At 49.3% G+C, this 20,385-nt stretch overlaps 1 long non-coding RNA gene and 1 pseudogene across 1 annotated transcript; one reads left to right on the top strand and one right to left on the bottom strand.

The window, feature by feature from the left end:
- Positions 1–3,363: 3,363 nt before the first annotated feature.
- LOC121133077 lies at positions 3,364–3,458 on the top strand (annotated as a pseudogene).
- Positions 3,459–11,103: 7,645 nt separating this feature from the next.
- Positions 11,104–12,812, bottom strand: LOC121133041. The gene is made up of 2 exons (XR_005869782.1): positions 12,239–12,812; positions 11,104–11,483 (listed from the first exon to the last, which is right to left on the bottom strand). It is a non-coding gene; the product is annotated as an uncharacterized LOC121133041 (long non-coding RNA).
- Between the last annotated feature and the right edge of the window lie 7,573 nt (positions 12,813–20,385).

Consider the following 20,385-nt stretch of genomic DNA (forward strand, 5'->3'; position numbering starts at 1 on the left):
ACCTCTACCAGGGGAAAGCCCAAACCTTGGCTTCACAGCGGGAAAGAATTTCAGGCAGAGCCAGCATGAAGCAGAGTTGGAGTTTGTTTATTCTGTTTGAAACGGCGTCTCCTGTAGCCCAGGCTGAGCTCAAACTTGCTATGTATTAGAGGGTAATTTTGAGTTTTCTGATCCTCCTGCCTTTATCTCTCAAGTGCTGGAGTTACATGCAAAGCCATCTGTCTGGTTTTATGAGGTATAGAGTTGAAACCCAGGACCTTGTATATTCTAGGCAAGTACTCTACCAGCTGAGCCATCGCTAGGGCTTCATTATTTGTATTTATTTGTTTGTTTGTTTGTTTTTTTCGAGACAGGGTCTCACTGTGTATCCCTGTCTGCCCTGGAACTCACGGAGACCTGTGTTCCTCTGACTCCTGAATGCTGCGATTAAAGGCACATGCCACTACACCTTACAGAGCTTATTAAAAGACAACTTTTCAAAATAAGATTTATTTCCATTTTAATTGTGTGTTTATGGGTGGGTGGGTAGGTGCACACATATTCAGGTGCCCTCAGGAGCCAGAGGCATGCCATCTCCTGGGTCGTTGTGAATTGTGTGTTGGTATTGGTCTCCAGTTTGCTGCAAGAATAGCGTGTGCTCTTAACCTCTGAACCATCTCCATAGCCTCTTTATGAGACATTTTAAACAGATTTTTTTTTTTTGGTTTTTCGAGACAGGGTTTCTCTGTATTGTTTTGGAGGCTGTCCTGGAACTCGCTTTGTAGACCAGGCTGGCCTCGAACTCACAGAGATCCACCTGCCTCTGCCTCCCAAGTGCTGGGATTAAAGGCGTGCGCCACCACCGCCCGGCTTAAACAGATTTAAGAACAGGCGTGCTTTAGGGTTTCTGTTGCTGTGAAGGACACCATGACCATGGCAACTCTTTTTTTTTTTTTTTGTGGGCGGGGGGGGGGGTTGAGGGGTGAGGGGAGGAGGCAGGGTTTTTCTGTGAAACAGTCCTGGCTGTCCTAGAACTCACTATGTAGACCAGGCTGGCCTCCAACTCACAGAGATCTGCCTGCCTCTGCCTCCCGAGTGCTGGTACCACCCCTGCCGCCACCGCCACCACCACCACCCAGTGAGCACAGCAGCTCTTATAAAGGAAAACATTCAATTGGGGCTGGCTTACAGTTTCAGAGATTTAGTCCATTATCAGCATGGAGAGAAGCATGGCGGCGTGCGGACAGCCATGGTGATGGAGGAGGAGCTGAGAGTTCTGGGTCTCCCGGCCCCAGAAGGGCACTGTGCCAATTGGGCTCAAAAGCTACTCCCCAACAGTGACACACTTCCTCCAACGAGGCCACACCTCAGAATAGTGCCACACCCTATCGACCCAGCCCTGAAACACAAGTTTATGGGGGCCGTTCCTACTCAAACCACCACAAGGAGTTAATGGAAAGAAAGGCATTTAGGGCAAAGGGCAGAGACACAGTCGTCTTCACAATAACAACAACCACAATTTTGGTTGTTTCTGAAGTTGTTATCTACGTAGTTTGCTAAGAAATTGAAATGAGAACACAGGACAGTTCCAGAGGCTTGCCAGACAGGATTACACTTGATTACAAAAAACACTAGATTCATCACTGTGAATTAGTTTATAGTGTTTTTTTAAAAGATTTATTTTATTATGTATACAGTGTTCTGCCTGCATGTATGCCTGCTGGCCAGAAGAGGGCACCAGATCTCATTAAGGATGGTTGTGAGTCACTATGTGGTTGCTGGGAATTGAGCTCAGGACCTCTGGAAGAGCAGTCAGTGCTCTTAACCTCTGAACCATTTCTCCAGCCCAGTTTATAGTGTTTTTTAAATGACCGATTGTGTGTTTATGTTTGTGCATGCATCTCTGCACAGGCCTGAGGAGGTCAGGGGTCAATGTGAAGGAGTTGATTCTCTGCTTCCACTGTGTCAGTCTAGGTGATGGAACTCAGGTCAGCATAATATATAATAGAGTATAATATAATATAGTGTAATATAAATGTTTTATATGTGGGATTCCCAGAAAAAAATTCTAGGAGAGGTTAAGTAAGGCCCTACCTGAGGTCATATACATGCAGGCTTTAAGCCAGGCTTATTGATATTTTAACTGCAAGAGCAGTGCAGCCTCCTAACCACTGCAACTCCTGGGAGAGAATTATCTTTAAAGGTTTATCTTATGTGTGTGAGTATGTACCTGCTAGTGTGTATGTGTACCATATGCATGCAATGCCCATAGAAGCCAGAAGAGGGCACTGGATCCCCTGGAACCAGAGTAGCAGACGGTTGTCAGTTGTCATATGGTGCCGAGAATGAAGACTGTGCTGTCTGTAAGAGCAGCTGGTGACCGCTTAGCCATGTCTCCTTCTCTGGGCTGCATTTTATTCGTTTGTTTGTTTATTGAGTTAGTTTTGGTTTTTCAAGACAAAAGGTTTCTTTGGGTAGCCCTGACTCTCCTGTCTTCGAACTCACCCTATAGACCAGGCTGGCCTCGAACACAGAAATCCACTTGCTTCTGCCTCCCAAGTGGTGGGATTAAAGACATGCACCACCACTCCCAGCCTTGGGCTGGGATTTTTTTAAAGATTTATATTTATTTATTTATTTATTTATTTATTTGTGCTTATGAGTACTTGATCTGTGCACACACCTTTACACCAGAAGAGGGAATCATATCCCATGTGAGCCACCATGTGGTTGCTGGGAATTGAACTCAAGACTTCTGTAAGAGGTGCTCTTAACCTCTGAGCCATGTCTCCAGCCCGGGGCTAGAATTCTTGATTCTCAACTGATTAGAGGCTTTAGCCAAACTATGGAGTGAGGGCTTCCTCATCCTTGCCTTTCCTGTCTCAAAACCTAGGCATCAACTCCATGTGCTGCAAGTAGTCTCTCTCCAGCTACAGGAAATTAAAGCAGAGGAAATGGGAAATCCAGGCCCCACTACCCTAAACTTCAGGGTGTCTTCAGCAGGGACTGATGTATACATTCTTGCTTATTTCTCCCAGAACGACTGGCCCCCACTCCCCTGGAGGATACTTGGTACAGCAGAGGCTCCTCTCTGCCCCACCAGCTTAGGGATGGCGGGAAAACCGGCTGATGCCAGTCCTAGGGGTCTTCTGGACCCCTTTGGAGTCTTGACTGTTCTGTCGTAGCTAACTAGAAGCGCAGGCAGGATTGCGTAGATGTGGAGGCTTGTGGAACTCCTAGGAAAGACAGATGCCCAAGAAGCCAAGCAGAGGAGAGAGATGTGGGTGTGGAAAGCTGACTGTGGAAATGGGCCGGCTGGTAAAAGCTGAGGAAGGGGAGGATGGCACGGAACCGAGCCGGAAGATGAAATGCAAAGAAGTTGCGGTGCTTGATTGGGCAACACATGCGCTGAAATTAGCATAATACAGAGAATATTAGCATGGTCCCTGCTCAAGGATGACACACAATTTTTTTGTTTTCAAGACAGGGATCCTCTGTATTGTTTTGGAGACTGTCCTGGAACTCGCTCGGTAGACCAGGTTGGTCTTGAACTCACAGAGATCCGCCTGCTTCTGCCTCCCGAGTGCTGGGATTAAAGGCGTGCACCACCAATGCCCGTCTTGACGCACAAATTTTTGAAGTATTTTATATATACATACACATATACTTTTTAAATTGATTAGTTTTACTTTCACTATGGAATCTTGGCTGGCCTCGAGCTCACAGAGATGCATCTGCCTCTACTGGGATTAAAGGCCTAGCTCATTGCTGACCCATGTTTTACAAAAAGAAAGAAAGAAAAGAAAAGAAATACAGTTGTGGTAAAAGTTTTGCGTTAGCAGTGTGGTGGCTCAATCCCAGTTCTCTGGAGGCTGATGCAAGAGGATTAATGTGAATTTGACCCTAGCCTGGTTACAGTATGAAATTGTGTAAAGAAACAAACCAAAAACAAATTAAAAACCACAACCAGCAGTAACGACAAACCCGCTCTCCATTCCACACGAGTACGGCAGTCACTGTGGTCCAAACTAAGGCGAAAGCTAGGTCTCTGCACCTGCTCCTCATTCTCAGGACAGCACAGCTAATCTGGATTTGCCCCCAAAAGGGACCAACTTTGTCCTTGGTACCTCCATTCAGGCAGGGCAGTTCCTGGAGAGGGACTGGCTGTGAGCTGCCATCTGTCCTCAAGGGAAACCCCTGGGGAGGCCACAGGGTCTGCCAGGATTCAAGCCAGCTGGGTGACCTTGACTTGGTACTGATCCTTGCGTAGCGTGTATTTCCATTTCCTTCTCTGTAAACAAGGCCAGATGAGGATTAAATGAAACTTTGTTCCTGGAGGGGTGGCAGGCTCGCCACACCCCAACCTGGGTTGGCTTCCCTCCCGGGAGCAGCTGTTAAGGACGTGGTTGGGGCCCGGTGTGGCCTCATCTCCCACTTCCTGCTCTTGGGGTGGTTGGACTTGGCTCTCCTGGTGCTTCTCCAGCTCTGGGGACGGGAAGCTGAAGCCAGTCCTGGCTGCTGGCTCTCCCTTCTCTTCCTGGTTGGAGCCCTGTCAGCTTGTGGGTGTGTGTGAGGGGGTGAGGCTCTGGATCCTGGATTCCCCAGCCTCAATTGTTTGCCCGGCCCGGAATTCAGCCTGAGTCAGGCTACGGTGGCCTCGCACACCTTGAGTCCCAGCACTGGGGAGGCAGAGGCAGGCCGATCTCTGTGAGTTCAGGCCAGCCTGATCTACAGAGCCAGTTCCAGGACAGCCTCCAAAGCAGGGGATACGGTGGAAGAGCCGCAGATGAATCCAGGCGTTTCTGGCTCCCCCGAATCCCATCCGCTCTCTAGATGGTGGAAGAGCTGAAGAGACAGCGAGGATATGGGGTGTGTCTCAGGGCCTCCTGGGCATGTGGGAACCTGTGTGAATCGGGGTCCCTACTCTGAGCAGACACAGCTTAGCAGACAGCGCCTTCGTATATATACACGCTAGCAAGGTTCAGGGTGCTGCCTGTTGGACCCCACAGGGGGTCTTGGGTGAAGGTTTAACTTGTTGCCCCAGGGTTAGCAGGCTCCTTGCCCCACCCACCAGGTTTCTTAAGGCTCTTTAGATTCTGGTTCGTGCACCGGCTCTTCATCTACTTAGAGCTCATCTTTTCCCCAAACCCAACATCTGTCTCCTTAGTGCCTTCAAGCCTTAAATGTAGCTTCCTTCTATAGCATTCATAAGATCCTAGAGTAGCCAGGGGTCTAGAGAGAAAACCGATTACCGTTGAGGCACAGGACAGTGAAACCTGTTTCCTTGGAGACAAACCCCCAGACGCAGAGGCACTGCAACCAGCCTTTGTAACCACGTGTCTGGCCAGCCAGACTCCTTTTCTTTGCTAGAGTCTGTGCCTGGCAGCTCATCTCCTGCAGACAGGGAATCAGATGACAGCAGCCTAGCCCTCGGTGTTGGGCCGGGCGGAGGTCAGAAGTCAGACCTCTGGATTCAGCCAGACTTGTCCCCCCTACCCAGTGACTGTCCTCATTCCATCACATGTGGCCCGGAGGGGAGAGGAAGGGGATGAGGTGTTCCCTGGCAGTTGGGCAGGGAGACTCCAGTTCTAGTCCAAGGGCGAAGTGACAAATTATAGTCTACAAATGGATATGTGTGACTCTTAGATCACTCATGGGAGCTAAAAAGGGTTATTCTCCATGCCCTGGTTTTCTCATCGATGGTGTCAAACTTTGAGGTTGCTTTAAGGATTAAATGAGTAGACACACAATACACAATCCAGATCAGTACTGCCGGCTGCTGCCGTGGCGTCCCTTGAGGTCCCAGTGGGTGAACATGTTTGTCAGATTTCCATAAGCTCAGTGTTTGAAATTCCCAGCAATACATTGTAGCTGGTCTAAGGAGAACCACACCGGGAAAGGCCAGCTTTCAAGTATGAGATGATCCTTGCCCTAAGGCAGCCTTCCAGACTGCTCTGGCCCTAGAGGCAGCCTGGTCGCCTGTCCTTCTGACCGGCCATAAAGAAGCGATGTGAACAGAAGCCCTGCCCCTTCAAAAGCACAGCTTCAAAGAACACATCCCATATCCCCAGAATCCTTGTCCCTCACTGAGTCATTAGGGTTCTGGCGACAGCCACGCCTCCAGGACTTTGTATTAGGGCAATGAGTTCTATGAGCGGCCCACCCACTGAGATGCATTCCCTTATATCCCCTGACATAAGTGCCCACCGCAACTTTAAGCAGAGTATTTGAAAGATTGTAGCTTATGGTTAGTGATACTTATGGCTCCTTAATAACAGATGTTTCTCCGTTTCAGCCTGTATCTGTCCAGATGGAGTAAGTCTTGACACACGCCTGCATCCTCAGTCTCCCTGTCTCCCTCTCCCCCCCTTACCCCCTCTCCCTGTCTTGCCCCTCTCACTCTGGGTTTTATGGAGCTCAGGCTGGCCTTGAACTACTATGTAGCCAAGGATGACTTTGTATTGATCCTCCCATCGCCACTTCCTGAGCGTTGGATTAGAAGTTACGCGCCCACTTAGAATCCGTGGCTTCCTGCATGCTAGACAAGCACTCTACCAACTAAGCTACATCCCAGCCTTCCTGTCACGCACCCCAGTGGTCCTCACCGCCCAGTCCCTCATGTTTGCCTCCCCTCCCCTGTGACATCAAAAGCAAAATGAAAAAAGAAAAAAGCATACTCACTGGAGTATGGTCAGATTCCTAGTGGCCCAGCTCCCCAAGGAAGGATGAGCCTTTCTCCACCTACATCAACTGGGGAGAGCCTGAGAGGGTCCAGGCCAGCTGTCCCATGACTAGGCCACCTCCTGCCTCAGTATGCTGTGGGCTAGGGAGGGGTGGGGCCAGCTCTCCTGCACCCATGCCACCTTTGGGGTCACCCTGCAGCTGCCAGGAAGGGACAGGACCAGCTTTCCCATGTCCATGCCATTGCTGGTGCTGCTGAGGGGTGGGGCCAGCTCTCCTGAGCCCTAAGACATTAACGTGACTTCAGGCAGCAGCCCGGATCACAGACATCCTCACAGGCTACGGTGGTAACACAGGCTGCAGACATGAAGTATGAGTATCGGGCCGCTGATCCCATGCATGGCCCTCCTTGGCTGCACTAGCCACGGGTTGATACATGGCCTCAGGCGGCTACACAGGCCACTCACATCAGGATGCCCACACCGCCCCCCCCACAAGGCAGCAAAGTCAGAGAACATCACCAAGGCATCAGGCGGCATACTTCCAGGCTTCATTGTGGCCTGGGGCAGCAGCATGGACCACAGACACCAACATGGTCTCCAGTGGCATCAGGGATACCGGTGATCCTTCGAGGAGGTCCAACCCAGAAAGTGAAACTTTCCTTCTCTTGGGCCTCTGCCCTTGCCCAGAGCCAAGGGGATCCCGCAGCCAGGCGGCAGGTTCTGAGGTTGAGTCTGCGTCTGCATAGGCTCCGGGATGTTGTACATCATCCCTCCTGGGCAATGGAAGCATGGAGACAGACTGAGGCTCTCTCTCTCTCTCTCTCTCTCTCTCTCTCTCTCTCTCTCTCTCTCTCTCTCTCTCTCTCTCTCTCTCTCTCTCTCTCTCTCTCAGTCACCTCCACCATATTCCGCCCCTCTCCACAGGGCACCCACTGAGAAATTTTTCTCTTCCCATCTCTCCACAGTGCACACACTGAGAAGTTTTTCTCTTCCCATCTCTCCACAGGGCGCGCATTGAGAAGTTTTTCTGTCTTTCCCATCTCTCCACAGTGAACACACTGAGAAGTTTTTCTGTCTTTCCCATCTCTCCACAGTGAACACACTGAGATGTTTTTCTGTCTTTCCCATCTCTCCATCACATGTTTGTTCTTTGTAATTGCCCCTCCCCATGGCCTGGGCCCGACTTTTTTTTAGCCTGCTTCAGCTACCCTACAAACAAATACTACCATGGGACCTGGATTTGTGTATGCGTAAAACAAATTATGTTTGTATATTTTATTTATTGGGGGAGGGCTTGGAGCATGACATGTGTGGACAGTGGCGTACAACTTGAAAGACTTGGTTCCCTCCTGCTAGGCAAGTCCTGGGAACCAAACTCGGGTTGCCAAGTTTGACGGCAAGTACCTTTACCTGCCCATCCATCTTGCCAACACCGCTGACCCCCCTTTTGGTTTAAAACATTTTTTGGTGTGCTTTTATTATTTTAAATTATGGTTATGTGTGCGTGTGGGGGGTTATGTATTTGTGAGTACAGTGCCCTAGGATGCCTGAAGCCAGATGCCTAAAAACCCCCGGCACTGGAATTATAGGCAGTTATAAGTGGTTGCTGGGAATGAAATTCAGATCCTCTGGAAGAGCAGCCAGTGCTCTTAACCACTGAGCCATGTCTCCAGCCCTCTCTCTCTCTCTCTCTCTCTTTTATCTTTAATTATCTTTCATTTATACGCAGCAGTGGAGCGCACAATCCGCAAGCACACATATGGAGGAACGTTAGCCCCGCCCCCACATTCTCGCACCTCCTTCACGGAGACCTGTAAGTGGTGTCCAGAAGCCTTGTAAGGAGGTTGAGATGTTCTACTGGCAAGATTAAAAGAAGCAACAGTCGAGGTTGACTTTTAATGATGTATTTTGTTTAAAGCAACAGATCCAAAGTCTTGTCTTCACACATAGTCAGTATTAAAATTGTGAACGTGGTGTCACATTTTCCTTACTGAGATTTTAGAGCCCAGCATGGGACTCTCACAGCATAGCTACACTGGCCACGTGTCAAGAGCTCCATAGCCTTGTGGTTGGCAGCTACTGCAGCAAACAGCGTGGATCTAGGACGCAAGGGACGACAGTGACAATGGGAGTGGTGCCAGCAACATTTGCTGGTAGGAATATAAATTGTTCAAAACCATCTTCTCTTTCCAGTGCTAAGGGTGGAACCCCGGGCCTCACATATTACCACTGAGCTACACCTCTTACCCCAACTATGTAAATTGTAAGCCATTGATTGTATTCATATTTCTATTTTGAGTATTGATTACTTAATTTTCATTTATTTATTCGTTTACTTATTTATTTATTGAGATGGGGTTTCTCTGGTTAGCCCTGGCTGTCCTAGAACTCGTTTTGTATGTAGACCAGGCTAGCCTCCTGCAGACCTGCTCGCCTCCGTCTGCTGAGTACAGGGATTAAAGGCCTCATCCCTCACCCACACTTAGTTTTGTTTTTATGAAATAGAGCCCACACCCAGTTCTCTCTTAGATAACACGACACAGGAAGTTCCTGTGGCTATCTTTAGTTCTCTTTTGAGTGAAACACATTGGTACACACTCTCAAGTGTAAGGAACATTTGAGTAACAGGTTCTTCAGCTGCCCAGTAGGCTGCCATCTCTAACTTTGAGTTAGTTATGTCATCTCTTAAAGATAGAAGTCATGGCCGGGCGGTGGTGGGCACGCCTTTAATCCCAGCACTCGGGAGGCAGAGGCAGGCGGATCTCTGTGAGTTCCAGGCCAGCCTGGTCTACAGAGCGAGTTCCAGGACAGCCTCCAAAGCCACAGAGAAACCCTGTCTCGAAAAAAAACAAAACAAAACAAAAAAACCCAAAAAAACCAAAAGATAGAAGTCATGCAGAGCATGATAGCGCACACCTTTACTCCAGCACTTGGGAGGTAGAGGCAGGTGGATGTCTGTGAGTTCAAGGCCAGCCTGGTCTACAGAATGAGTTCCAGATCAGCCAGGGCTACACAGAAAAACGCAGTCTCCAAAAACAAAAACCAAAAAACGATTTTAAAAAAGTCATGCCGTGTCAGTGGGTCCCAAACGAGGCTATAAGTCACTTCAAGGGCACAGCTGTGTGCCACCTAATGATATTTTGGGCAGTGACAGATCAAATATATAATGATGAGCAGGCTGTAGTCCCAGCACTTAGGAGGTGGGAGCATGCAGTGATTTAATTGAACAATGCCCCCCATAGGTTCGGATATTCGACCATTTGGTCTTCAGCTGGGGGTGTTATTTGTGGCGGTCATGGAGCCCTGAGAAGATGTTGGAGGAGGTATGTCCATGGGGGAGGACTCTGAGAGTTTATGGCCTTGCCTGAGAAGATGTTGGAGGAGGTATGTCCATGGGGGAGGACTCTGAGAGTTTATGGCCTTGCCTGAGAAGATGTTGGAGGAGGTATGTCCATGGGGGAGGACTCTGAGAGTTTATGGCCTTGCCGGATTCCAATCACCAATTGCCATGGCTCCTCTATCATTAAGTACTCTGTCCTCCTGAAACCCCAGGCCAAAGTACACTCTTCCTTAGGTTGCTTTGGTCATGGCATTTTATCACAGTGATAAAAAGTACACAAACAAGACAGGGGGGTCAGGAGTTCAAGGCCATCTGCCTCCATGTGCAGTCTGTATCCAAGAATGTGCAGAGGGTGTTGGGATTGATGACACAGAGACCAGTAGGTGGTGCAAAGAAAACTTTAAGAAGGCCCCAAGAAGGTTCAAGAAAACTTCCCAAGAAAGGCTTCCCTCAAGAAGAGCTTCCACTCCCTTCCTTACCCCTGGCTGGTTCTGCTCTGACCCCAGAGGGGGCGGTCGGTGGGTCAGGAAGAGACGGTTAGTCTTTGGAAAAGGTCAAGGTCAGGGCGTTCCCTTGGGTGAGGCCTTATCAGGAACTTATTGCTCTGGTAAACATTTCTTATGGACACCAGATTGTTTTCAGTAAACATGTTTTTAGTAAACATTGTCTTACAGCTGCCTGCCCCCAGGCTGATGGGGAAGTGGGTCTCCGGCCAAAGTCTGTTGTTCCCACAGCCAGCCTGTGGGACTAATGAGTCCCAGGCTGCCCTGGGCGACAAGAGATAGATAATGATGCTGCCTATGCCAGATGGTGGCCTTTAATCTCGCCACTTTCCAGGCAGAGGCAGGAGGAACTCCAAGTTCGAGGCTAGCCTGGTCTACACGTGGAATTCCAGAACAGCCAGGACTACACAGAGAAGCCCTGTCTCAAACAAAGAAAGATGATGTTGCCTAAGCTAGGATCTGTGGCACACGCCTGTGGTGCAGCCCGCTCCCCCCTTCTAGAGAGGCTGAGGTGGGAGGTTCACTTGAACCTGGTTTGAGACTACCCCGGGTAGTGAGACACTGTCTCACAAGAAGGAAAGCAAGTGTACCACCTCGGGAAGTTTGTAGCTCTTTTAATGTGTGTTCTGCATCTGCGATGTCTTCATGACAGGATCATCTAATGAATAGTCTTCCAGACTGTAATCCCCTCTCAGTAAGCGCTAAGTGCCTATACTGGAGAAACAGCACATGTCACACTAGACTCCGGGTGCACAGGGTGACGTGTGCGCTGCCCCATGGGTGACAGTCTTGAGAATTAGTGAGTATCATCTGCTTTGTCAAAGTCCTTGCAAAGGCTCAGAGGCTTCTCCCGAGACTGTGGTAGAGACACGCAGTGTCCCTGACTGACGAAACCCCGGTGTGACAGCCCGACGGAACAGTTAGGGGCGGGAAATTTTGTTTCTTCAGAGCTGGAACCATGGTAGCCAAGGGGGAGACCTACAGAGGACCAGTGCGAGAGAAGACATGTTAGGAGGGACGCTCAGAAGTGACCCGCCATCATCCTCTCTGGTCTTCTCCCGGCACTGGGTCAGGAATCATCCTCCCACCAGGTGAACAGCAGAACCAGCTCCCGTTTCCCGGAGACAGTTCGAAGGAGCTAGGCTGAGGGAGCAAAGAACCCATTCCTTCCTTCATCGAACGGCCGAGGATACTAGCCGGGCGCCGTCCCTTCCTTTGATGTAAATTGCTCTACGTTTCCAGGCAGGACACCCGCACTCCAGCCCCGAACCAGCACTAACTAGCTGTGGCACTTTGGGTGTGGGCTGATTTATCACAGCCCCCATAAGCCTACTCATAACTGCCCCGTGGGTTATAGTGATGGCTGCGTAAAATAATTCAGTGGACAGCAACTGGAAACAATAAGGCGGTAAACATCTGCAGCAGAGCAGGGAAAAGTGGCAGGGGACACGGCCGGCCTGGCCTCCTTCCCTTTCCTCCACTAGCAGCTGTGTGGCAGAGGTCAGAGGCCGGCGCTCTGATCCAAATCAGACTCCAGGGACATGCCGGGATGTCACACACACCTATCCCCGGCTTCTGGAAAAAAAAAAAGTCTCCAGGGAAGGCTCTCAGCCGGTCTGCAGGTTTCTGAGGTCTGTCCCTTACAAAGGGACAGGTTTCTACTACGCTGCATCCCAGGAGCTACCACTGCTTGTCCGAGGATCGCAGGGCCCTCACGCTCTGGGGCAGCCCACCAGAGGCAGCTCCTTCCTCGGTACTCCTTAGGGGTTGCAGCCACGCGTTAGCCAAGGTCTCTGCCACCTCTGTCACATCGCCTTCCCTGCCGAGTCAACGCGGTCCTTTCACGGGCATCCTTCTGGTCCTCTCTCCCTAGCCGCGACCAGGAGCTGCGCCTTTGTCATTAGCTCATCGAAAGGTCCGGGCTCCGGAGGGTATTCCTGGCTCTGTCAGTCAAGATGCTGAAGTTAAATTACCCTGGGCTCCAGGCGAAACTGTGGAAAGCACGTTTTCAGCACTTATAGAAAGTATTTCCACCCCTCAAGACGAGTACTCACGTCCCATAAAGCAAGCACAGGCGGTTCCGGAACTCGGGAGCACTGGCCCAGTTCCCGCCTCCCTCCACCCCATCAAGATGTCATTGTTCCTAGGTTCGGGACAGAGAAAGCCTGGCTGGGTGGACCAGCGGCTGCTCAGGACGCCCCCTTACCCAGCAGGACTTCAAGCCGGGTGGGGGCGCGGAGCTGCAGGTCCGCAGCTGCCAATCACCGCGCAGCTCACGTGCCGCACGTTTCCCTGCTCCCAGTGGGGGTGCGGGGCACGCGCACGATTGTGTGTGTGTGTGTGTGTGTGTGTGTGTGTGTGTGTGTGTGTGTGTGTGTGTGTGTCCGCGGGCCGATGGCTGGGCTGCTAGGAGGCCTGGAGTGTGAACGCGCGGGGTGGGGGTGCGCAGAGAGGTGTGAACGCGCAGAAGGTCCGGGGGAGATGCTCAGGGGTCTGGGAGAGGGATGCGCCGACAGTGGGGTCTGTCCACTCTGATGCTGCTTCCTGGGTTATTAGAGAGGCGCCAGGACCCTCCTCTTCCCCAAGTCTGTTTGCGCCCCTCTCGCTAAACACTGAGCCTTCAATAGGTGGAGACGGCTTGTTTTTAATTTGTGAGTCCACCACCGGCAACACCAAGGGCACGGCGTGGGTAATTCAGAGGCTGGGCTCCAGAGCACCTGCTCAGAAAAAAAGCAGATCGCCCTTCTAGACCTCTCGGTGCTCTCCACCATCCCTCCTCCAGCCAAAATGTGGAGAAATGTTCATTTCTGGTTGTGGTTTTCAAACAACCGACGTGTGTAGGCTGAAGGGTTGAAGTCCAGGAAGAAGAGGCTGCCCACGAAATGTGTTTGCAGGCCAGGATCCCCTGCTCAATGATAGGTGCTCTTTAAAGCAGGGTCTTGCTATGTACTCCATGGGCTGGCTTGATGTGGAGCCCAGGATGGCCTGGAACTCGTGGTAATCCTCCTGTCTCAGCCTCCCAAATGCTGGGACTATCGGCCTGACCCACCACCCTCGTTCCATTCCAGGGACTTCTCTGCTGCTTGGCCATGAGAAGCAGACATTAAGAAGGCCGTAGGGATCGAAGTTTCTCTGGAGAGATATTTTAGGTCTTGGGTGTATGCAGGTTTGATGTGTCTGTAGCTTGCTGAGCCTTCCCTGGCTGCACTGTTTACTCTCCTTGAAAGGGATGCCGGTAACAACCTCGGAGAGAGGAGCTCCCTTTGAAGTGTGGGTTCTCCTGACTTCACTAGTCTGTTGTCTCCGTGGCTCCTTTGATGTGGTGACTTCAGCCAGGCTTTATTAGAGATTAGCTACCAGGACCAATAGATCAACCATCCCTTCAAGTTCACCTCCGCTGCGATGTACACGTCAGAGGAGCACTGAGATACACCAGGAAGCATCTCAGAATTTTCCATTTCCTGATTTTATTTCATTAGTTCAGTACACATTTTTCACATGTACTAATTTCTTCGCCTCTGGGAAATTACATGGAAAACTTCAGACCTGCAGTATTGTGTTTAATCCTCAGAGTAAGTGTGAGGTCGGGTACTTGTCTGCGTTCTCCAGAGGAGAGACCGGAGCTGCGCTGCTGCACAGCTGAGTCACTGAGGCAGACCCGTTGCACCTCTCCTTCAGGGAAAGTTGACTAGATTCATTAAATGAATCCAGCCATACAAACTGCTGATGTCAGCTCCTGGTGCACATTCTGCACATGTAGCCATTGCACCGCTGGGGTTTTTTCCCCAAATATTTTGTATTTATTCTACTTGATCTGTATAAATGTATTTGTGGCCTGCCTGCACTCATGTGCACCAGGTGCCTTCCTGCTGAGCACCTGAACGGGGCTTAAGGATGGCTATGAGCTACCACGAAGGTGCTAGGATAAACCGTGGTCTTCTGCAAGAACAAGTCCTCTTACTGTGAGCCCCCCTCCAGCCTGTTTTTATCACTATTATTGTTGCACGTAGAAACTGGAATGCTCTCGTTGGAAAGCCTCGCAGAATCACAGGAAACAGAGCCTGCTTTCTTATGGCAGGGGGTTAGGGTCTGGTTCTCCTCCGGCTGGAGGAGCCTCTGCCTGGTGTTGGAGTTCTGGAAGGAGACGCTCCAAGACACCCTTTACAGTGCCTTCCCATGGAGATCTGCTCCTGGATTCTATCTGTTCTTTCCTTCCCCACTGGAGAATGCTCTCAGAGGCAAGCTGCTCGGCTCTCTACAGGGTACTTTGATGTCCATGCAGTGGAATGTGGGGTTTGTTTTTATTGACATAGATAGTGTAACTGACTTTGTCTTCACATTTCAACATTACAGTATTTACCAAACCTTTCTTTTCTTTTTTTTTTTTTCTCTCTCTTTTCCTGGGGGAGGGGTGGGTGGGTTGAGACAGGGTTTTTCTGTGTAGCTGTGGCTGTCCTGGAACTCACTCTGTAGACCAGGCTAGCTTCAAACTCAGTGATCTACTTGTCACTTACTCCTGAGTGCTGAGGTTAAAGGCATGTGCCACCATGCCTGGCTTTAAAACATTTTTTTTTATAAGTGCTTCTTTGGAGTAGAGAGTACGCCTTCTGGAAATGTTGATGAAGTCTGAAGGGAGTGATCAGAGTGAGAGACAGTGTGACTAAGGGCAGATTAGTTGTAGGAGGCTCAGGAGCAGGACCAGTAGACTGAGCTGCCCTCCTGCTAACTAATGTAGCAGGGCCCAGTCCGTTGTGGGCAGTGTTATCGCTAGAGGTGAGGCTGGTCTGTATAAGAAAGGTAGCTCTGGGGCTGAAGAGATGTTTCAGTGGTCACACTGTGCGCTGTTCTTGCCGAGGGCCCAAGTTCAATCTCCAGCACCCATACCTCAGCTGATTCACACCTGCCTATAACTCTATCTGGTGCCTTTGGCCTCCTGGGGCTCCTGTACATGCACACACAATTAAGAAGAGATAAAAAATAAATCTTTAGATAAAGAAAGGCAGTTTCTGCTTCAGTTACTGCTTGAGCTCAGGCCCTGACTTTCCTCAGCTTGTTTCCTGGAGGTGTAATCTAAATAAACCGTTTCCTCCACAGGCTGCTTTTGGTCGTGGTGTTTGATCACAGCAGCCCGAGAGGCAAAGAAGAGTCTCCCCATATTGACCGAGCTGGCCACAAATTCAGAGACCCGCCTGCCTCTGCCTCCTGAGTCCTGGGATAAAAGGCAGGTGCCACCATGTCAGGCTCCTCTCTACCCCAACCTCCCGGATTGGGAGGGATGTCTCAGGTGACTCAGGCTGGCTTTGAACTCCATGCTCTCCCTACTTCTGCTTCCCACACGCTGGGATTACATTCCCGCAACACCCCACCTGCCTGATGGCTGACACTTTTTACAGTCTTGTGAGTTGATTGTGTCCTCCCCAAATTCACATGCCGAAGCCCCAACCTCTTCAAATGTGATTTGGTGTTTAGATCGCTGCAGATGTAACCAGTTAAGATGAGGTCATACCACATGGAGTTGGTTGGGCCGCTAATCCACGATGGCTTGTTTCCTCCCAGAAAGAAGGCATCTGAGCACAGGACCACACAGGGAGAGCGTCGGGGAGAACGCCACGTGAAAACACACAGACAGGAATGTGTGTCCACAAGCTACGGAAGGCTGACGGCAGACCTCGGAAGCTGACAGAGAGCCTGGGGCAGATTCACCTCACAGCACCAAGGTCACCTGTCTGCTGACACCAGGATCCTGGGTGCTAAATTCTGGTCCTAGAGCCAGCCAGTTTTGAGACTGTTATTGTAGACTGCCCATGCACGACACAGGGAGCACAGTCTGAGGAAGGTTCTGACTAGGATAGGGTCTTAATATTTTAGAAACATTGTCTTACAGAGGCTAAGATGTCCAGTTCTGTGTAAAATTACTTTATCTTCTTTTCTAATGGAATGGTATATGCACATAATTTTAAAAATGAAATAGACTAAATACATAATTGCATAAAAATTGGGCTTATTTTTATTTTTTTATTCTTTTTTCGAGGCAGGGTTTCTCTGTATTGCTTTGGAGGCTGTCCTGGAACTTGCTCTGTAGACCAGGCTGGCCTGGAACTCACAGAGATCTGCCTGCTTCTGCCACCCGAGTGCTGGGATTAAAGGCTTGCTCCACTAACGCTCTTCTGCTTGTTTTGACTTCTTAACTCAGCTTTCTTCTGGTATATGCTATTATTTTTCTAAGAAATATGTTAATATTACTATGCTAATAATATTCTAATATTAAATTCTTGAGTATTTTTCATTTTTATTGCAGTGCTGGGAATTAAGCCTGGGGTCTGCAGTGACTTGCAGGTAACCTATTCCTGAGCTATAGCCCTACCTTTTCTTTTCTTTTATGTATTTATGTATTTATTTATTGGTTTTTTTTGAGACAGGGTTTCTCTATATTGTGTTGGAGACTGTCCTGGAACTCACTCTGTAGACCAGGCTGGTTTCGAATTCACAGAGATCCACCTGCCTCTGCCTCCCGAGTGTTGGGAGGCAACACTGCCCGGCTAGCCATATCTTTTCTTTCCCTCTAGTTTTTGTTTCTAGACCATGTCTCACTAAATTGCCTAGGTGGGAATTGAATTTTCAATCCTTTTGCCTCAGCCTCCAAAATACCACCACCAGGCCCAGGGATTTTCAGTTTGGGACATCACTTCCCAATGGTAGAGGAGGACTTAGTCTTCTGGCATCCTCCACCCCATATCCTTATACCTGGATCTCTGACAGGCAATTCTTGCTCATGATATTTGGACACATAGACCCTGGTCACCAATGGATGCCTTCGTTCATCACAGGTTCGGGATGACTTGACCTCAGGGTTATGTATGCAACTATCTGGAGAAGCAGCACTTCTGAACTGACTCTTAAAGAAATTGATGTGTTTGATTGACTTGGCAAGTGAGGTTTTGCTGGCGTTGCTTATAGTAGATTCGGAGAATACTTTTCCTTTACCCAAGCTGAGTCCACCTTTAGGGGCCCCGGGTGGGTGAGGACTTTAAGCCCAGTTTCCTTTGCTTGAGACAGGGTTTCTCTGTTAACAGCCCTGGCTGTTCTGGAACTCACTCTGTAGACCAGGCTGGCTTCCAACTCAGAGATCACCTGCCTTTGCCTCTCAAGTGTTGGAATTAAAGGTGTTTGCCACCACCAAATGGCTAAAGGCCAGTTTCTTGAACTGAGAGTTGTCAACCCATTATGGGGTTACATCAGGAAAGGTAGAAAGTGATGAACAATTTGTTGAAAATTAATTTATAATGGAACGTGAAATACATCCATGGTGTTTCTGGTGGTGTTCTCATCCTCGCCACGTCTGTGTGCACTCACTGAAGCCTTGGTTCTGAGCATACAGCATGGGACTTAGTACTGTGAGTCCTGCTAGGTCACGGAATGCCAGTGGCCACTGATCAAAGCATCTCTACTTGGATCTGAGACACTGTATGGGGCTGGCAGTGTAGCCCTGTTGCTAGACTGTTTGCCTAGCACCATAAAGCCCTGTATTTGATCTCCAGCATTGTATAAAATCGTCCATGATGACACATGCCTGTAATCTCTGTACACAGGAGGGTTCAGGCAGGAGGGTCAGAACTTTGAGGTCGTCCTGGGCAATGTCGTAAGGTAGAGGCCAAACTAGAATTCATGAGAGCATATCTCAACAAAACAAAAACAAAAAAATATTGTATGAGCGTAGTGTTTCTACTGAACGTATTAATATTTCTGCTCTTGTAGAAACAAAATGGTTTAATACAGGGAACAAGACTTTCGGTATTTTTCTACTGCCATACTGTCACTCATGTAAAGGTCAAGCTAACATATTTTTTGGTGTTGTTTTATGTTAGAATGTTGGATATTAGGAGTCGGATTTTAGCCAGATGTGGTGGTGCATGCCTTTAATCCCAGAACTTCAGAGGCAGAAGCGTTCTGAGTTTGAGACCAGTTTAGTCTACAGAGTGTGTTCCAGGACAACCAGGACTACACAGAAACCTTGTCTCGAAAAACGCAAATGAAAACAAAGCAATTGAGTTTTAGACTTGGCATTCATAAATAATTAAATGGATAGATTTTTGTTTATTATTAGAACAGAATTTCTAACAATTTCTGAAACTGAGCTATGTTTTAACATAGCTCTGCCATTTAAAATGTTTAAATAGTAATGTATTTTACTGTATTTTGCGGATGTGTTTGTCTGTTACCACACACGTGCCTGGTGCCCATGGAGGCCAGAAGAGGGCATCAGATCCCCTGAAGTCAGAGTTGTGAGCTGCCAGGTCAACGCTGAGCACGGAGCCCAGGTCCTCTGGAAGGGCAGCCAGTGCTCTTAACTGCTGAGCCAGCTCTCCAGCCCTGTCATTTTTTACTTCCTGTTTATGCAAAGCATCATCCTCCAGATTATTATAAAATAAAAATATCAGTTGACTCTGGAAAAAAAAAGTTGAAGGTGTTCTTACCTCACTGAATCAAATATTTAGGCATGATTTAATTCTTTGTTTTGTTTTGTTTTGTTTTCAAGACAGGGTTTCTCTGTGGCTTTGGAGGCTGTCCTGGAACTCGCTTGGTAGTCCAGGCTGGTCTCGAACTCACAGAGATCTGCCTCCCAAGTGCTGGGATTAAAGGCGTGCGCCACCACCACCCGGCTATGATTTAATTCTTTATGTAAAATAAATACGGATACCCATCTTATTCATATGCAGATTTTAAGTGCAAAATTACTTATGAATGAAAAAAAAGAGAGAGAGAAGCTGGGTGTGGTGGCGCACGCCTTTAATCCCAGCAGAGGCAGGCAGATCTCTGTGAGTTCAAGGCCATCCTGGTCTACAGAGTGAGTTCCAGGACAGCCAGAGCTGTTACAGAGAAAACCTGTCTTGAAAAAACAAACAAACAAAAACAAAAAAGATAAAAAAAAAAAAAAGGAGAGTGCATAGCTACTTCTAATGCATGGAGATTTATTGTAGAGAGGAAGCAGAGGATAGAGTCTAGGCTGAACGTGGCCAGGGACTAAAACCGGACCATGAGGAGAGGGGCGGGAGGGAGAACCAGAGAGAGCTGCCGCCGACTAAAAGAGGCTGCTCGGGCCGACAGACCGAGAGAGCTGCCAGAACGGATATATGCATCTTGGCTAGGGGAAGGGGAGCGGAAGCGCAGCCCCTGGGAGAGAGTTCAGGGTAGAGGGCGGGGTGGGAAGAGCTGAGCGGAGCCACAGGTGTCAGTGGCGCAGGGAGAGCTGGCCAGAGTGCTGGAGCTGTTGTGGGAAGTTCTGGGTTTCTGGGGGAAGCGAGTCGGGCAGGTTGTGTAAGGTCGTCATTCCTGGGACAAAGGGACACACTTCTAAGGCTGTGGAACTCCAGGTAGGCGGCTGACAAATGCCATCTCACGTCTTTACTAGGCCGCGTTTGGATATATCCCCCAAGGCCCAGGAGGTGTCCAACTTTTTTTTTTTTTTTTTTTTTTTTTTTGGTTTTTCGAGGCAGGGTTTCTCTGTGGCTTTGGAGGCTGTCCTGGAACTCACTTTGTAGACCAGGCTGGCCTCGAACTCACAGAGATCCGCCTGCCTCTGCCTCCGTGTGCTGGGATTAAAGGCATGCGCCAACAACGCCCGGCTGGTGTCCAACATTTTGACATCGCAACATGATGTCTTCCACAGGGTTCACACTAGAGAAGTGCGCAGTTGATTTCAACGTATCCTGCGCCCACTCCAGAAGACAAAAACGAACCCCACCCCAAATGCCCTTACCTGTGTGCCGAGACCAGAATGAGGCTCTATTTGAGCTATGGCACCAGAGCATAGTCCCAGCAGTGAGCGCCGCAGCAAGACAGTCATTTAGAAAGAGCATCTACTCTTTTACGGAGTGTTGGT

Source organism: Mesocricetus auratus, unplaced genomic scaffold, assembly GCF_017639785.1.
Source record: "Mesocricetus auratus isolate SY011 unplaced genomic scaffold, BCM_Maur_2.0 Super-Scaffold_100019, whole genome shotgun sequence".
NCBI classification, from domain to species: domain Eukaryota; kingdom Metazoa; phylum Chordata; class Mammalia; order Rodentia; family Cricetidae; genus Mesocricetus; species Mesocricetus auratus.